This window comes from Petaurus breviceps, unplaced genomic scaffold (assembly GCF_028583685.1).
Source record: "Petaurus breviceps papuanus isolate PSGF00001 unplaced genomic scaffold, PetGlider_PUasm1.0 126, whole genome shotgun sequence".
NCBI classification, from domain to species: Eukaryota; Metazoa; Chordata; class Mammalia; order Diprotodontia; family Petauridae; genus Petaurus; species Petaurus breviceps.
Window position 1 is genome coordinate 46689459 of NW_027185655.1, and position 5284 is coordinate 46694742.

Below are 5284 nucleotides of genomic sequence, written 5' to 3' on the forward strand. Positions count from 1 at the left end.
GAAATAAACATAAAATTTAGTTTAAAAAAAGGAAAAAAAGAGAGAATAAAATCCCTCCTATATCATGTCCCCATCTCTCTTCTGTTACTGCCATGATCCTAGTACAGGCCCTCATCTGTAAACATGGTGACTATTTCTTGCCTGCAGTCTCTCATACTTCTGTGTATCTATCATTCAGTTGTCAAAATGATGCCCCTAAAGAATAAGTCTGACTATGATACTACCTACTCAATAAACTTTTGTAGCTTCCTATTATTTCTAGTATCAAATAAAAATTCGCTATTAGACTTTTAAACACCTTCAGAACATGACGCCTTTCTACCTTTCCAAACCTCTTACACCATATTCTCCTCTGCCTATGTTAAGATCCAGTGACACTGGACTCCTTGCTTTTCCTTATTTGTAACACTCTATCTTCTAATTAGATTTTTAGTAACTGTCCTCCATGTTTGTTATGCTTTCACTCCTCATCCCCCATTGTCTGGCTTCCCTGGATTCTCCCAATTCTCACCAAAAACTCCATCTTTCTCAAGAAGCCTTTCCGTATCCCTCTTATTTGTAATGCTGGAATTATTTTCACATTATTCTGCATCCATCTTCATTATACATAGTTATTTACATGTTGCCTCTCCCATTAGACTGAACTCCTTCATGGAAGCATGGAAAACTTCCTGATTCCAGAACTACCTTTGAAAACAGCACCACAAAAACAAAAACAATAAACCCAAACCAAAGCAAAAACCTTGAATTTCGGGAAAGCATCTTTTTGACTTTGGGAGCAAAGGCCAACTTTAACATAAAGTAATAAATCAAAAAAGATGATTGCAGGTGGCCCATGCTAGTGTGGCTGAGTGTGCCCAATGGGGCCATGCAGTATGAGTCTGGGCTGGGCCATGGCATTCTCATTGACTTCCCAGACTCTGAAGGAACAGTTACAAGTAGGATGCTTTTCCCTCCCTCTGTGCAAGAAACTTTCCAGGAACTCCTGGATGCAAATGACCTGTGCCATGTAGTCCCTCAGCCTGACAGGATGGGCAGACCATGGAGTACCTAGAACTCTGATGCTGCAGCACAGAGAAGCCTGCAATCAGTACTGAGCATGATCAATAACCCAATGGGCGATATGCTATCAAAACCACCTCTGGGCTTTATTCCCCTGGACACTACGAACTCTGACTTGTGGAGAAGTTTCCAACACTGTCTCTGAGAGGATCCCACCTGGATGCCTATCCTGTCCTGGATTCTCATTCCAGTAACACCTCTGATTCATATGCAAGTGATTTTGACTCTGGATCAGATCATATCTCCAGTTTAATTTCCAGGCTTCACATCTCCCCTCCTTTGCCCTTCTTGCCCCTCAGGACTGGTTCCAGAGGCCCTTTAAAGATGGGTGTTGGGTCCTGGTAGGACCAAGACCAGGTTGTTCTAGCTGCAGTAATTCCCTGTCTTGCTAATGCATCAGATATGACCTGGAGAATTGGTATGGCCTTTTTAGGACTTGTTAGAAGGTCCAGAGGATCCTTATAGTAGTGAGAGGGAAACCATACTCCACAGAAAAGCTGCAAGTGTGAATGAAGTCACTTGTATCGAAACTGGTCAGCTTCCTCCTCAAAACCACAAGAATCCTATCTACTCCTCCAAGGTGTTTCTGGGAGGAGTTCCTTGGGACATCACAGAAGCTGGATTGATTAAAACCTTCCATTTAATTGGCTCTTTGAGTGTGGAATGCCTGGGAAAGGATGGCAAACACTCCCACAATTCTTCCAAAGGCAATATATCTAAAATGTGTGTGTGTGTGTGTGTGTGTGTGTGTGTACCTGGTGTTTGAACTAGAAAAATCTGTGCAGGCCCAACTCCAAACTTGTTCACAAGATCCACTAAGCCCAAAGGACCTGAATGAGTAGCACTTCAAAATGTACAAGCACAGGATGTTGTGAGGAAGTTCAGGTTATCTTGTGGGACTTGGCTGATAGCAACTTTGTTCAGAGTTCATCACAAAGGCTCAATCTCAGCAGAATGGTCTTTGTTGCTGTGCTGTGTGGGATGCTCCATACAGAGGCCCTGGATGCAATTGTAAAGAATCTATTTGGTGAAGTAGTTTATACTGGTATTAACACAGATAAATAGAAGTATCCTACTGGGTCTGCTGGAGTGACTTTTAATAATCCACACAGTTATCTGAAGGTAGTCAGCACTGCTTCTGTGATCAAAACCACCAAATTCATGAAGAAAGTTCAGATTAATCCCTACCTAGAACAATGCCTGTGTCACATTTGAAGTGCCCAGACAGGTCTGTTTTTCTGTCAAGATCAAGCCTGCTACAAATATTTTTACCTAAGCTGTTGGCACTGGCCACACAACATCAAGGGCCTTTTTTACCATTGCCAGCTGCTGTGTAACCAGAAGAGTTGAGACTCTAGCTAGAGTGGTGGCGGGTGTCCATCTGCCCCTGGTGAAGCTGGTTTAACCTGAATGATGAGAGCCAGAGAGTCCCTACCAGCCTCAGGCCCAGGCAGGCAGGGAGTACACTTGCAAAAGACATGGGGAAAATCTTACATTCACCTTTGCCCTTGCTGATTTGTCTTTGTTTCTGCACTAATGCACAGAGAGTTTTGTTGGGTTTTGTTTTCAGGTGGTGTTATAAAGGGAAGGTCCTTCCAATAATCTCCCAAGTGACTTCAGTTTTCACATACTATGGTTCCTCATTTTGCTGATGGAAAGCAAAAAGGGACCACATTTTAAGAAGGTATTCATGTAGATGCATTCATCTAGGTTTTTATTTATTGAAAGAGCTTTTTTGCATTCCTCCCACAAGTGATGGTTATGACATGGGTCTCAGGATCTCCATTTTTGTGTTTACCATACAGTGACTTTTATTTATTTAATGCCACTTGAAGGTGACTGTTCAGCTAGTGTTTTTTTTTTCTTTATTGTAACAAAGAAATTTTGCTCTTCACTTAAACCAAAATAATATTTCATATGTTATGCTTCAGGGTTTTTGCCAGTTCCTTTTTACACTCTTAAAAACAGTTTTTTAAAGTAACTTGAAACAAAAGTTTTTTTTTTTTTCTTGGCAGTTTTTCACAATAATGCAAATTTGTGTCTGTAGACTGCAGCTTTGGGTTTCTCACATTGTGAAGGAGGGTGTTTGCAACCATGAAAAAGAGTAGATTTTCACAATTAAAACTGGACTTAATAAACAATGGTGGAGCTGCAATACATAGGCTTAAGCCATTTTTTTTTTTTTGTATTTTCTTAAGCTACACTTAAGTGAGAGGTTCATAGAAGTTTTTAATCACAAGGTTACAGGACTTAATTTTTTTTTCATTTTTGTAACTGAGCTAAAAATGGATGCTTTTTGATGGGGTCAGATGAAGGATCAGGGGAATCCTTCCACATAGAGGGGGAGACGTAACTTTCCTCTTTTTTCCATTAAAAAAAAATGTATGAAGGAAGAGGGTGGTTGGCTGAAACTGCTGTGATTTGAAAATTTGACCTTTTTTTTGCTAAAGAAGAAAATAGAACTTTCCCCTCTACAGAAAGCTGTGTGCCAAAGAAACAGTGTTATAACCCTCCCTCCTCCTACTCCGTCTCCTGCTGAGCTGATGCTGCGTTGTCGCCTATCCCAGGTGTTCTGTGTCGGTTTTTGTGAATCTTTCTGTGAAGTTCTTACCTTATTGTACTTTATGCAGGCAAGATCACATTCTCCTGATGATGTGAAGAGTTAAGCTGTTATAGTTTCTTGGGGTTTTTTGTTTGTTTGCTTTTGTTGTTGTTTGTTTTGTTTTGTTCTTTGTTTGATTGTGATTTTTTGGCACATATTAAATATGTCGCAAACAAAAAAAGTCAAGCAACAGTCTGGAAAAAAGAAGAGCAAACAACAGCAACAAAAGAGATTTAATGTAAAAAAACCTACTATAATGATAGGAAACAACAAGACAAAAATAGAACACATCAATATCAAAACAGCTGAAGCAAAATCTCAAAAAAATGTGTGTTGAACATAAGTCCAAAATTGATTCCTTTAATAGCTCAAAAAGAATAAAAAAAAATTAAATGAGAGGTAGATGAAAAATTGGGAAAATAGATGAGAGTGATACAAGAAAATTATAAAATGAGGATTAATAGTTTGGTAAAAGAGCCACAAAATTCCTGAAGAAAATAACATTTAAAAGCAGAATTAGCTAAATGGTAAAAGAGAAAAAAGTATTCAGGGGCAGCCAGGTAGCACAATGAGTAAAAGCAGTGGCCCCAGAGTCGGGATGACCTGGGATTGAATCCAGGCTCAGACACTTAGCACCCACCCAGAAACACCTGGCCATGTAACCTGGAGCAAGTTACTTAACCCCAATTGCTTAGGGGAGGCCAGGTGGCTCAGTGAGTAAGAGCACCGGCCCCAGAGTCGGGATGACCTGGGATCTAATCCAGGCTCGATACTTAGCACCACACCCAGAAATAACTGGCCGTGTAACCTTGAGCAAGTTACTTAACTCAGATTGCTTTAAAAAAAAAGGGAAAAAAGTATTCACCAAAGAGAAAAACTCATCAAAAAGCAGAATTGTCCAAATGGAACAAGAGGTACAGAAGCTCATGGAAGAAAATATTTCCTTAAAATTCAGAAATGGGCAAATGGAAGATAATGAGTCCATGACACATCATATAAAAATAGCACTAAGTCAAAAGAATGGAAAAATAGGAAAAATATTAAATAACTCATCAGGAAAAAAACCTCACCTGGAAAATAGATTGAGGAGAAATAGGAATGGAAGTAGAGAATTGGATTAGATTTAAATTTTAAAAAAATTAAGAATTAAATTAGATACATGACTATTGATAAAAATACCATGATAAAAAATAGAACTTATACATAATATTTCAAGAAATAATAAAGGAATATTGTCCCATGTCTTAGGTCAGAGGGTAAAATGGAAATTAAAAAAAAATCTACCAATTACTAAAAAGTGATCCCAAAATGAAAACTCCCACTTATATATAGTCAAATTCCAGAGTTCCCCTATCAAGAAGAAAACATTGTAAGCAGTCAGAGAGAATTAAAATAAAGTGGGAATACAGTCAAGATTACACGAGTTTAGCAGCTTCATGTTCAAGGAGTGGAGAGCTTGGTATATGAAATTCTGGGAAGACTTATTTGAACTGATGCCAAGTGAAGTAAGCAGAAACAGGAAATTATTATACACAGTATCAATAATGTTGTAATGATGATCAACTCTGAAATACTTGTCTATGCTGATCAATACAATGAACCAAGACAGTTCCAAAAATG

General features: G+C 38.8%; 1 pseudogene; it reads left to right on the forward strand.

The window, feature by feature from the left end:
- The first annotated feature begins 913 nt into the window (after positions 1-913).
- LOC138170189 (cytoplasmic polyadenylation element-binding protein 1-like) lies at positions 914-2424 on the forward strand (annotated as a pseudogene).
- Positions 2425-5284: the final 2860 nt, after the last annotated feature.